At 41.4% G+C, this 14064-nt stretch overlaps 1 protein-coding gene and 1 long non-coding RNA gene across 11 annotated transcripts in view; one reads left to right on the top strand and one right to left on the bottom strand.

The window, feature by feature from the left end:
- Positions 1-4140: 4140 nt before the first annotated feature.
- Positions 4141-14064, bottom strand: part of LOC135116434 (uncharacterized) — a 102410-nt gene continuing 92486 nt past the window's right edge. For 2 of the 9 annotated variants that reach the window (XR_010276327.1, XR_010276317.1), the window contains 6 exons: positions 12711-12862; positions 11440-12209; positions 11252-11280; positions 11015-11083; positions 10677-10889; positions 5578-9659 (listed from right to left, as the gene is read on the bottom strand). The gene's annotated coding sequence lies outside the window, so the exon portion shown is untranslated. Of the gene's footprint in view, positions 5228-5577; positions 9660-10676; positions 10890-11014; positions 11084-11251; positions 11281-11439; positions 12210-12710; positions 12863-14064 lie in introns of those variants that run through there. The other 7 variants (XR_010276321.1, XR_010276322.1, XR_010276320.1 and 4 more) reach the window with 7 other exon arrangements.
- LOC135116437 (uncharacterized) overlaps positions 12842-14064 on the top strand; it is a 105958-nt gene continuing 104735 nt past the window's right edge. The window contains exon 1 of one of the 2 annotated variants that reach the window (XR_010276331.1): positions 12842-14064. This exon is cut by the window's right edge and continues 953 nt beyond it. This is a non-coding gene — a long non-coding RNA (uncharacterized LOC135116437). The other variant, XR_010276330.1, reaches the window with a different exon arrangement.

Here is a 14064-nt window from a genome sequence, read left to right on the forward strand (position 1 = left end):
TAATAAGCGTTTCAGAAGCGGTGAAGCGTAATTTTTTCTCAAAATGTCTTCCAAATAAAGGGCTTGTTTCACATCCTGCTGTAATTATTGGTGCTATAATGCATTGCTAATTGTGTTTAATTGAGGCGTTTTTTTCTTGACTCCGATAACAAAGTCTGTACAAGGCGCTTACAAATTCAAACAGATGAAGAGTGACGTAGCTGTGATGTCAACTAACTACTCCGACAGTCAAGAATGATTAACAAAAAGGATAGTTCAGTGAAACGTCATCAACAGCCATGACGTCACACTGTGACGTCAAGGTGGTGACGTACACTTGATCAAGGATGATAGAATGTAAGAATAGTTGTTTTTCCCCATGATGCATTATGCCATGTATCTGTGATGTCACATCTGTAAACAAAATTGTCACTGGAGACCCTTTTTTTTTTTTTTTATGTAGGGAGGAGACTAGCCAAGGGCACCAAAAATCCAATAAAAAAATATGCCCACTGAAATGCCAGTCCCATAAAAGGGTCAAAGCAGTGGTCAAAAATTGATGAATAAGTGTCTTGAAACCTCCCTCTTGAAGGAATTCAAGTCATAGGAAGGTGGAAATACAGAAAAAGGCAGGGAGTTCCAGAGTTAACCAGAGAAAGGGATGAATGATTGAGAATACTGGTTAACTCTTGCATTAGAGAGGTGGACAGAATAGGGATGAGAGAAAGAAGAAAGTCTTGTGCAGCGAGGCCGCGGGAGGAGGGGAGGCATGCAGTTAGCAAGATCAGAAGAGCAGTTAGCATGAAAATAGCGGTAGAAGACAGCTAGATATGCAACATTGCGGCGGTGAGAGAGAGGCTGAAGACAGTCAGTCAGAGGAGAGGAGTTGATGAGACGAAAAGCTTTTGATTCCACCCTGTCTAGAAGAGCAGTATGAGTGGAACCCCCCCAGACATGTGAAGCATACTCCATACATGGACGGATAAGGCCCTTGTACAGAGTTAGCAGCTGGGGGGGGTGAGAAAAACTGGCGGAGACGTCTCAGAACACCTAACTTCATAGAAGCCGTTTTAGCTAGAGATGAGATGTGAAGTTTCCAGTTCAGATTATAAGTAAAGGACAGACCGAGGATGTGCAGTGTAGAAGAGGGGGACAGTTGAGTGTCATTGAAGAAGAGGGGATAGTTGTCTGGAAGGTTGTGTCGAGTTGATAGATGGAGGAATTGAGTTTTTGAGGCATTGAACAATACCAAGTTTGCTCTGCCCCAATCAGAAATTTTAGAAAGATCAGAAGTCAAGTGTTGTGTGGCTTCCCTGCGTAAAATGTTTACCTCCTGAAGGGTTGGACGTCTATGAAAAGACGTGGAAAAGTGCAGGGTGGTATCATCAGCGTAGGAGTGGATAGGACAAGAAGTTTGATTTAGAAGATCATTAATGAATAAGAAGAGAGTGGGTGACAGGACAGAACCCTGAGGAACACCACTGTTAATAGATTTAGGAGAAGAACAGTGACCGTCTACCACAGCAGCAATAGAACGGTCAGAAAGGAAACTTGAGATGAAGTTACAGAGAGAAGGATAGAAACCGTAGGAGGGTAGTTTGGAAATCAAAGCTTTGTGCCAGACTTTATCAAAAGCTTTTGATATGTCGAAGGCAACAGCAAAAGTTTCACCAAAATCTCTAAAAGAGAATGACCAAGACTCAGTAAGGAAAGCCAGAAGATCACCAGTAGAGCGGCCTTGACGGAACCCATACTGGCAATCAGATAGAAGGTTGTGAAGTGATAGATGTTTAAGAATCTTCCTGTTGAGGATAGATTCAAAGACTTTACATAGGTAGGAAATTAAAGCAACAGGACGGTAGTTTGAGGGATTAGAACGGTCACCCTTTTTAGGAACAGGTTGAATGTAGGCAAACTTCCAGTAAGAAGGAAAGGTAGATGTTGACAGACAGAGCTGAAAGAGTCTGACAAGGCAAGGTGCAAGCACGGAGGCACAGTTTCGGAGAACAATAGGAGGGACCCCATCAGGACCATAAGCCTTCCGAGGGTTTAGGCCAGCGAGGGCATGGAAAACATCATTGCGAAGAATTTTAATACGTGGCATGAAGTAGTCAGAGGGTGGAGGAGAGCGAGGAACAAGCCCAGAATCGTCCAAGGTAGAGTCTTTAGCAAAGGTGTGAGCGAAGAGTTCAACTTTAGAAATAGATGTGATAGCAGTGGTGCCATCTGGTTGAAATAGAGGAGGGAAAGAAGAAGCAAAGTTATTGGAGATATTTTTGGATAGATGCCAGAAGTCACGAGGGGAGTTAGATCTTGAAAGGTTTTGACATTTTCTGTTAATGAAGGAGTTTTTGGCTAGTTGGAGAACAGACTTGGCATGGTTCCGGGCAGAAATATAAAGTGCATGAGATTCTGGTGATGGAAGGCTCTAAGTACCTTTTGTGGGCCACCTCTCTATCATGTATAGCACGAGAACAAGCTGTGTTAAACCAAGGTTTAGAAGGTTTAGGACGAGAAAAAGAGTGAGGAATGTACGCCTCCATGCCAAACACTATTACCTCTGTCATGCGCTCAGCACACAAAGACGGGTCTCTGACACGGAAGCAGTAGTCATTCCAAGGAAAATCAGCAAAATACCTCCTCAGGTTCCCCCAAGTAGTAGAGGCACCTTCGCTTAGGGGGATCCTGAGGAAGGATTGGAGCGATAGGGCAAGATAAAGATATGAGATTGCCGGTGGAGTGTGCTCAAGTGACATGCCAGATTTTAGTATAGGGTAGCCAATCAGTACGCAGATATTGCCGCCAAAATTTCGTTCAGGCGTTGCCCTTTCCTGAGATTCTCTGGCTTGCAGCACTGCCAAATCTTGCACTGAGCCAGTTATTGGATTAAAGCCTGTCACTGATAACCTCGCTCCCCCCCCCCCCCCCCCCTCTCTCTCTCTCTCTCTCTCTCTCTCTCTCTCTCTCTCTCTCTCTCTCTCTCTCTCTCTCTCTCTCTCTCTCTCTCTCTCTCCATTGTGAATTTCATTTGAATGTGACAGGTTTCCTTTTAGATATGATATTTCCCTTAAACTATGATGTTATATTTTTAATTTTTAGTTACGTTTTTTTTTTTCCTTTTTCCAGACCAAGGCTTAGGTTTCCCCTGGAGGCCTAATCCTCTTTCTGGTCATTAATCAGATGGCTATTCATCTGAACTTTCAGCAATGTCGATGATCAGAGAATCCATGAAGTGACCCACCGCTGTCTTGTCGCCCATCTTTCTTTTGAAGATGTTCAGCATGGTCAACAGCTTGCATCCAGTAGTGAGGTGTGATGTGATGCAGGTCTTCCTTCACAAAATGTTTCAAGTCAGCCATTTTAAAGATATTTTGCTTGGCGATATATGACTTGACCTGAGTCCATGTGAGCTCAATGGGAATTGTATTGAAAGTGGTAGGGTGGTAACCTCACAACTCTATGCCCTACCAAGTCTGCAATGCTGTCAATGTGACATTTTTTACCGACTACAAATTTCTTCGTAAGCTCATACAGCTTTGCCTTCAGTAGTTCATCACTGGGCTGAACACCTTTCCTTTAAAGACACTCCTTCAGTTCCACCTTCCTCTGTGATGAACTTCCCAGCAACACATCTTCGTGGTCACCACATGACCACCACGTTGTGCCATTGTTGCTGTAACGTTACATTTTTTTTATGTGAAATCAACGTAGATCTGTAGACTAGAAATAACGTGGAAACAATGTAGAAATGTATGTAAAAAAAAAGTCACCTGACACTCACATAGCACTTTTAATTAATATTATTGTGATGATAATGAAAGGTCTACATTCAAAGCAGTTGTTAATATGGAGAAATTTATTCTATCAAAAATCGTATATTCCCAGTAAGACATATGTATTAACAAATAGAAATAGTACATAATCAGTAGTGCACAAATAACCCATATTAACACAAAAATTGTACATTCCAGGTTTAGTATAAATAGTATATATTAAAAATGGTACATTTCATGAAGGTCATATATATATATATATATATATATATATATATATATATATATATATATATATATATATATATATATCAACAAAATTAGTACACTCCAAGAATGGTATAAATATATATTAACAAAAATAATATATTCCAGGAAGGGTATAAAATATACTCGTATATTAACAAAAATAGTATATTCCAGGGGCACTGATATGTATTTACAAAAATTGTACATTTCAGGAAGGGCATATAGTATATTACAAAAAAACAAAATAATACATTTCACTTAGGCCATAAATATATATCAACAAAAATTGTATATTCCTGGTAGGCCATAAATATATAACAAAAAAACATGTTTTTATATAACTAACATTTTTCTGCATGATGGTACAAGACACCTTACACCCTAGGGTTAAGTAAAGTATTTTGGTGTTGAAAATTAAAGACCAATATTAAAAAGGTAAAGAATATACAGTTCAGGTAAATTAATATCAGTCATCCCTTTCCTTAACTGTTGAGCAAACTCTCATTTTCATGTCCAACAGTTTCTAAAACACTGCTCCATAATTAGGCAATAATAAAAATAGTTATATTTGTCAAAAATTCAGGGACATCTTAAGTTTTTAAAACAAAAAACAATATGTAAATAGAAATATTTAAGGCATCTACTATGTGCTTTATTATTTTTCTTATTCTTTACTTTTGAACTATGGATGTGTCACAGATATTCAGAATAAATGTAATCAGGTATTTTTATTACTGCCTAGTGTTACAATGCAAGTGTTACAGAAAATGTCAGACATGCAAATGAGAGTTTGCTCAAGAGTTTAGGAAAGAGATGACTGATATGCTTATTATTGAACTGTAGCTTCCTGCTGCAGATATATCCTTTATCAAGTGCCATTAACTGATAGCCACATTTAGAAAAATATGGACACTAGGTAAATCACAGGCAAAAACAAAAACATTCAGGAGAAAGGACATCTCCCCGAACTTGAGAGAGAGAGACCTTCAACAAGCTGCTCAGAACTCTCGTCCTCACCCTCGACACCTACAGAGGAGGAAAAAACCGGCAGTTGGAAGTAACGCCGCCTCTGAAGAAGTTGCAGCTGAGCCGAGGCAACAACTACATTCTAGGCAGCAGCAGCAGGCACGGAAGTGTCCGCAGTGCAAGCGCTGGGGCCACACCCGAGATCAGTGCCCGAGAAAAATGTGTGATTACTGCCACGGCCGCTTTCACTCCTCTCAAAACTGCAAAACAAACTTAGCTGACCAAAGACAACAAGAACTACTAACAATGCTGACATTGTTTTTGTGTGTGAAACTTTCTTAGATGTTAGTGTGCCAGTGAATTATGCTCGTGTGGGCGGATATTCGGCCTGGCAAAGAAAGGACCGATCGACCCAAGGTGGTATGGCCTTTTGTTACAAAGAAACGCTCAATGTTAAGGTCACTGAACCAGCCAAGCCTGTGCTTGAATTGAATTACTAGTGTTAAAAGTCACAGACAGAAACGTTGGGTGTTATAGCCCCTCGTCACAGGGCACTTTACTCATTGACTACCTGACAGTGAATATAGACGCAATGATGGTTGCAAATAAGTGTGAAAATGTGATAATTATTGGTGACTTAAACCAAAACACAGTGCGCGAAGCATTTAACACACTCATGGTTGTGCACGACTTGCACAACTATGTCACCTTTCCCACCCACCGCTCTGGATCATCCCTCGATCCAGTCGTGACCGACCTTCCCGCCGATACCATACAGTGTTCTTCCCTAGACTTTGTGGACACTTCGGACCATGTGGCAGTCCTCACAAGGATCAGTTTCAAGAGGCCGCGTGAGGAGTGCTACACTCGAACACTGTGGAGGTGGGAGAAGGCAAATTGGCAGGCTGTGCGAGCTTCCCTCAAAACTACTGACTGGGATGATGTGTTATGTGGAGACACTGACCAGCAGGTGGGGCAGTTCACCGAGCTGCTTCACACCCTGCAGGACCGCTGGGTGCCCCACTCCACACACCAAACCAAGGCATCAGAACAACCCTGGTTTTCGCCAGAATGTCGAGCTGCCTCCGACGCAAAGTACCATGCCTGGCTCGCCTTTAAGAGGCATCCCACAGCCTGGAACAGACAGCGACACAGGGAGGCAACCGACCACGAGGGCTACTTAAGACTGGGCTTCTAACCAATTCTCAAGAGGAAGCTGCGGAGAGGCCAGGTGGGGTCCAAACGCTGGTGGAGTCTTGTTAAGGAGCAACAAGGTGTGTCTAGGGGGAACACCATTCCTCCCCTCCACCGGGACGACGGCACAATAGCGCAGTCTGCCGATAAAGCAAACCTCCTGGCCAAGCACTTCACTGATAAGTTGTACGTCTCCGACCCTAAAAGACCTTCACCCTCACTACCAAACATAGTGAAAGAAAAATTATCATTTGCCACAACGAGTGAAGTGGAAGTGAAGGCAGTGCTTTCAAAACTTGACGTGACAAAAGCAGTGGGTCCTGATAACGTTAGCCCACGCCTTCTTCGCCAGTGTGCTGATGAGCTGGCTCCCCCACTCTCTACGATATTCAACCAGTGCTTACGGACCAGCAGGTGGCCAAGTATCTGGAAAGTGGCTAGTGTTGTGCCAGTACACAAGAAAAAAAAAAAAAAAAACAGTGGCTAAAAACTATCGTCCGGTGTCCCTGCTGTCTGTGCTCAGCAAGGTGCTCGAGTCCATAGTGGCCTCAAGAGTCACAGAGCACCTTGAGAAGCACCACCTACTGTGTGGCCAGTAGTTTGGGTTCAGGCCGGGCAGATCGGCCGCTGATCTGCACCTGCTGCTCACCTCGGAGTGGAGTGCTGCTCTGGACGCAGGGAAGGCCACTGCAGTTGTTGCCCTTGACATCGAAAGGGCCTTTGATAAGTTGTGGCATGCAGGTCTCCTTGCAAAGCTCCGTGCAGCAGGTGTGGATGGGCTCCTCTTATTGCTGTTTGGTGATTACTTGAGAGAGAGGAATCTCAAAGTGGTCATTGATGGCCAGGAGTCTGAACAGCATGCAGTAAGAGCAGGTGTTCCTCAGGGAAGCTGTCTCGGCCCCCTTCTCTGGAACATCTACATAAACGACCTCCTGCATTTAATCCCCAGTGTAAGAGCTTGTGCTGATTACCTCACGCTGTCTCAGAGCTACAGCTCAGGGGAGGAGACTGCCACGGCCGACCACATGAAATCACCCTGAACCGCATTGTGTCGTGGGGCAGCAAGTGGCAAGTAAATTTTGCCCCAAACAAAACACAAATGTCAATCATCTCAAGGTCGAGGACGCCCCTCCAATTCAGCCTTGAGGGGCAAGCTATACGGCGGCAAGACGAGATGGATGTACTGGGGGTCACGTATGACTCCGCGCTGACCTTCAGGCACCACATAGAGCGTCTAGCCAGGGAGGCCTCGGGTAAGCTGGCGTCACTCAGGAGGATGTCGTGGCTCCTTGACGACAAAGGCCTGGAGATCTTGTACGAGGCTCAAGTTCGTTCCTCCCTGGAGTACTCGTGTCTTGCTTGGGGAGGAGCGGCGAGCAGGCATCTTTCCCTCCTGGACAGGGTACAGGCTCGGGCAGTGAGGCTCAGAAAGTACAGTGGGGCCAGAAATGAGCCAAAGCTCCACTCCCTTCAACATCGCAGGGACGTAGCGGGCCTCGCTGTGATGTACTAAAATACAGCAACAGCGAATCCCGCATCTCCAAGCTCTCCGCCAGCCCCTGCGGCGGGCACAAGTGATCACCCGGGCTGTCACTTTAATGCCTGCTGAATTATTTCAGTGTCGATGCCGTACTTGGCACCATCAACCCCAGTACGTCCATCATTACGGTAAACTATGGAACACCTTAATTGCTGCACAGATAGACTTCAGTAAAATGAATCTGCAGCAATTCAAGGAATGTGTGAACGTCTGGTTGCCATATGCACCAGAGTAACAATTGTTTGTAACATTTAGAGTTAGGCTTTTAGATAGGAAACACTAAAAATGTTCCCTTTAGCCTGTAAAGTGCTACATTATATGTAAAAATATTTTGTAACACACACTTTAACTATGTATTGATTTGTGTAAATAAAAGAGAGAGAGAGAGAGAGAGAGAGAGAGAGAGAGAGAGAGAGAGAGAGAGAGAGAGAGAGAGAGAGAGAGAGAGAGAGAGTCTTATAGTGCATGGTAAATAAAGAATGATCTCTTAGGCCTGTTTTGATAGCAGAGGAGAAATAAAATAAATAAAAAAAAATATATATAATAAATTTTAAAAAGAATATAAATTTCAGTTAGTACAAGATAAGAGAGGAATCAATGACACTTTGGAGTGAGGTAGAATTGGCACTGGCTTCCTTGCTCACCCACATTTACCACATTGATTAGCAGCAGGTAGGAAATTATGGTCATGTGGGAGACAGAGCTGAAAGGATAAGGACAAGAGTGTGCAAGTGGAATGCCTTATACTGTAGGGCCCCCCCCAGGGCACTGTACACCTAGGCATCTGCCCTTATTTCAACTGTGGCTAGTCATCAGAACCTGATGACTAGTGTCACGATCGCCTACTTACTTACCTGCGATCGTACGATCCCGGTTATCTCTCCAAGAAAGTGGACGTTACACTGATCCCGGAAAGTTTTAAAGGTCTGGATTTTTAAAGGCTTCGAGTGCCTACCCGACCTATCCGAAATCGTCAGAATTATCTCTTACTCCACCTTTACCTTGACTCAGCACACCTGGAATTACCTCTAATACCAGATTGTTGTTGGGGGAGTAGAAAACACGATTATTCTATGTTACAAGCACATATATTAATACTAATAATAATTCACAAACAACATGAGGTAGCACACGTTACTACATAACGTTCTCGTCACTTCCCACGTCACAAGAACCCGTTTACACCTCCACCAGTCACAGAAATATTTCCCCTCAACCGCAGGAATTTACCCGGACGCCATTTCCGCGTCCCCAGACAATAATTCCCGCATTTCACCTCCTCAAGCCTCACAAGAGATTACCATTATCACCAAAGATTACCCATAACACCATAACATCGTCCCCAAAATCACCAATACACCACAACACCAACTTCCAAGGTTAACACCACAACCTCCACTTACAAAATGGCTGCCAGTTTGACCTATGACCCCCTCCCAACAGCGTCACCGGCACAACTCAACAACCGAATTTCAGCGGACAAGAGCTCTTGGTACCACAAAAGACTCACTGACCTGATCCTGGATATCAAGGTTATACCGCTACACCACTAATACCTCCACAAACTCACTCCATCACCAATCCACACCAAAATCCTCCCCTGAGAAACGCCACCTTCCTCCCTACTTCACGACCCAAGGCGTTCTGCCTTTTCCCCTCCTTGGAATGTGTTGTTGCCCACTCAAGCTCCCCTCGTTTTCAACGTATTTCACCTCAATTATACTTCCTTCCTTATACATACAAAGATATAGAGAACTTAAATTATGAAGAGAATAATACTACATGATATAAAATGGGTAAATAAGCCTTACACTACTTATAACAATAATAAGGATAATGCCCGAATGGCAGGTAACCGGAACACGGGGACACTAAGAAAACGTGATCCCATTCAAGGTAAACTCGGCCAATAACATGACACTAGCCACTAAAGACTTATGTCTCTCAGGCTCCGGTTCCTGTGGGAAGAACCATATGATGTTAGGTTGAGAATGTAGACATTTTTGAGGAATCAAAAGTTATGGCAAAGCTTATGAAAATGAGGAATGTTTTTATAAGGTTTTAAGAGATGTTTAAGAAACAGGTTTACCCCATCAACAATAGTGCACAGCTCTAAAAACATGGACTGGGAATAGGGAAGAGCAGTCAAGAATGTGTGCAGTGGAAATGAATTACCTGAGTGGAGCATGTAAAGTGAGATTATAGGGCAAGACTGTTGGAAAGTTTGCATATGATGGAGTATGGGTGTAAGTACAAGTGGAGTGAAAAGCAGAATGGCGAGGGGGATGAGATACACACTGAGGTGCTGTTTTAATACCAAATTCATATTCTTTATTTCTAAAATTAAAAGTGATAAAGTTAAGGGAATACCAAAACAGAGCAAATTAAATCCACTGCTTGCTCACCTTGTACTTTAGGCTACCTTTTCTTTTAGGGGCAATGCTTTAGGGCCTCACTAATTTCATCTTCCACTTTGAATGGTTTTGCCTTGGTGAAGCTTCTTAAGCATGCTTCTTAGGTAGAGAAGCCAAAATATATGAATGTAAGCAGCATTTAATATTAGTTTTAATGTCAACCACAACAAAATACTTTCTTACTAAAGATACTGCTTTAAGTTAATGTTGTAAATAAACAATTCTGTACATTTACTGATGACAACTTTGCAGATAGGAAGATCAGTAAATGCTAGCTTTCTCTTCCTTCCCTTCAAGTTGTATGATGACTACACATCATTGCTCCCAAGCTTTTTAAAAATCCTACAAAGCGTGTCTCCAAGGCTGTGCCCTCCTTAAGATGACAAATACAGTGCAATAAGAAGAGCATTATAAATATCTTAAAATATACAGTTCTTCAGCATAAAAAAATAATCCAACATCTATATTCAAAGTATCCAGAACTGTCTGCAATAAACAAGAAGTATCAAAACACTTTAAAATACATTTTCTTATCTCTAAGATCATACAACTTGTTCTTACCAATTCACTTTTGAATGTTTCATCAGCCAGTTTTGTGGACAGGTCATCCAGCTCCTCTAAACTGCATACTGGAGCTGGCAACACATCTTCCACATCATCCCCTCCTGATCCTATAGCACAAGCTACATACAGACTGCAGTAGGTTTGCCATTAGCTGCTGATTTTTTTCCAGTGTTTTGAGGTGTGCCAACACAGTAGCTCTGTACCACATATCTGGCAGAAGGATTACTAGTCTCACAGTAATGTTTTTGAAAGCAGAAGTGCTACAATATATTCAGAAATTAAGCATAATTTTCTTTGTGACATTGAATAAGTACATGATAAAAAACATACTCTACCTGCAGCCTCTGTCTATGGCACAACTACACATTCTTTTAGACCTGAATCTGCAGATCCTGAAGATAAAGCTGTGAGAAAACAATTATATATGAGTATATTTTGTACCTTTATGATATAAACTTCACATATCTGTCAGATCCAAATTAATGCACAATTTGATTAAACAGCTTTACAGTTTAAAAGAAAATTCACAATTTCATAAGTTTAAAGGAAAATTTGTACAAAAATATCACTACCTTTATCAGCAGGTCAAACCAAAGATACTCTGAAATATCAATCAATATAGATTAACTGTTAAATCTTTATAGAAATTCAGAAGAAATAGATGAGTTCAGTTTTAATTTAATTATCAGTTTTGAAGCCCATATGTCAGTTTCGAAACAATTTCATGAACACAAGCACAATACTTGTGGACATGACTTACCTTTTGTTCAATAGGTGTTTTCTCTTTGACCTTTGTGGGTCTTTTGGAGTGGATACTGTAAATAAGTAAATATATTTCATGCAGATGAGGTGACTGGAAATATATCACGGTGGAATCATAAAGAGATTAACCTAATTTATGTATCATGCAGTTTTAAAATACCTGACATGTAGTTCTTTACAGTGTCTTGTTTAGTGATATATTTTTGTTGGTGGGGCAGTATGGAAAGCTGTCTCTGGAAGATGCATCAAATCTTTCTGTAAGGAAAGTGTTGATAGCAGTGATAAAGGTGAATAACTTATATATCTGGACAATGATCAAAATGTATATTTTTTTACTGGCCATTACATGTATGTTATGACTCAGATATTAAGAATACATGATCTACAACTGTCATATCTGCAAATGAATATTCTGGTTTCATATAAACTCCATTTTTCTTTATCAGGCATTTCTTCCCTCTTATCCCTGAATGAAGCACCCTCCTTTGGAGGCCAGTACCAATATACACCCTGAAATTGTATGATCAGCAGATTGTCAATGTCAATTATGCACATACAAAAACAGGAATTTTACTTAAAAAAAAAAATACTTATTACTTAATTGTCAGACCTTCTTAAGAGACAATTCTGAGTTATTTAGTCCTTAAACCCAAGACCATGCACCATCAGCACCATTTTGGTGAAAACTCATCTTTTCATCATTATCCATGACTAATGAACAACTTCAACAGCTCCCTCATGCAGAAACTCCACAACCACAAACGAAATCTGTTATAAAATAATATTCAAATTGAGTGATATGAAATTCACGTAATCACAGTTAACCCATAAAGTATTTCATTATTTTACATAATATGTATCTCAATAGGTAACAAAAAATCAACTTTTTTTTCCTACCCAAAACAATCCTAAACCATTTCCATAAAAGAATGAAAACATTTGAAAGGCACAATTCACCATTCTTAAACCCCCGCACTGGTGAGCAGTGTTGCCACTCCTTGTGAATTTTCACAAGATCTTGGGAATTTGGGTAAAACCTTGTGAACTTGTGATTTTTTTTTTTTTTTTTTTTTTTAGAGAAATTGGGAAATCTTGTGAATTTTGCTAATTTCCACAGTACAAATCAGGTAGTCAAGACTGTAGCATGCTGTTAAATCTACCACCACTACTATCAGTAATAATTACATCTTAATATCATATTAAAAGTAATCTTAATAGTGATGGTATTAATAATAATATCGTTATTATTAATGTAATCAATTACGACACCTTGCTGTCCAGATTCCAAAATCAGAGCTGATAACCCTGGCTGTCCTGCGATTCCTGTCCCCGTCACGTTCAGTACAGGTACGCGACCCCTCTACACGTACGTCCGGCTGGCCCATCCCGCACACTCAGTCTCTTGCGTCACTCATCGCTGCCTGCCACATGAATCTAGGATTAGTGCCTTTAAGTGTTGTGTTCAAGTGTTGCTTTTAAGTGTACACAAAACAAACGAAGAGACATGGATTCCGACGGCCCAAGTAGTTCTGTTTCTCCACCAGGAAAGAAAAAAAGACTGGTATCGCCAAAGTTTTAATAAGGACTCTTAATGAGTGGCTGAAAGTCGATGAGCTGAGGGACTGGCTCAAGCCTGATCCTAGTGACGAATTTGGAGCACTGTGCAGTGTTTGCGACTGCAAGCTGAAAAGCTGTAACAAAGCATCGCTTCTAAATCAAAGACTCCTCCAAACACTTGAAAAAAATTTTCATCAAAGAAACAAAATGTTAAAATTCAGAGTTTTCTAAGCAAACTACCTGAAGATGATTCTTATGACAAGGCTGAGGTTTTACTAACAGGATACATAGCTGAACATGGTGTACCTTTCGCACAGGCGGATCATTTAGTGGAAACTATAAAGAAAATGTTTCTGGATTGTGAAGTTGCACGTGGTATGACTGAAAAAAAAAAAAAAAACCTTATATGCTTCAAGAAGGCATTGTTTGGGAGGAACGAGAAAGTGTAGCCGCCATCTACAGGGGCAGTAACTTTTCCCTCATAATAGATGAGAGTACAGACGTTTCTGTTTCTCAGATGCTAGTAGTGATGGTGCGCTATTATGATGAAAAGAAATGCGGAGTTACAGATGCACTACTAGACATAGTTGAAGTGGATGATGCAAGTGCCTCAGGGCTGTACAAGTGTGTGAAGGAACTGCTGGAAAGCAAAGAGATTCCTCTGAGGAATATCATCGGCTTTGTGAGTGATAATTGTTCCACCACGCTTGGAAGAAATAATGGTTTTCAGGCGTTGTTAAGGAAGGATGTTCCTGATGTGTTTATCTTTGGCTGTGTATGTCATTCCTTTGCCTTATGTGCTTCTGCCTGTTTGCCCTCAAGGGTTGAATCCCTTATGAAGGATATTTGTTGCCATTTTACAAGAAGTAGCAAGCGTCAGCACGACTTCCATTTACTGGAAGAAGTTGTACAGGCACCTAAACATAAAATGCTGGAATTGTCTCAAACTCGCTGGCTATCACGAGGAAAGGTCATAACCAGAATTTTAGAACAATGGGAAGCACTTAAGCTTTTCTTTCAAGCAGAAGCAAAAACTGACAAGATTGATGGTGCTGGATAAATTCTT

Source organism: Scylla paramamosain, chromosome 31, assembly GCF_035594125.1.
Source record: "Scylla paramamosain isolate STU-SP2022 chromosome 31, ASM3559412v1, whole genome shotgun sequence".
In the NCBI taxonomy this organism is placed as follows: domain Eukaryota; kingdom Metazoa; phylum Arthropoda; class Malacostraca; order Decapoda; family Portunidae; genus Scylla; species Scylla paramamosain.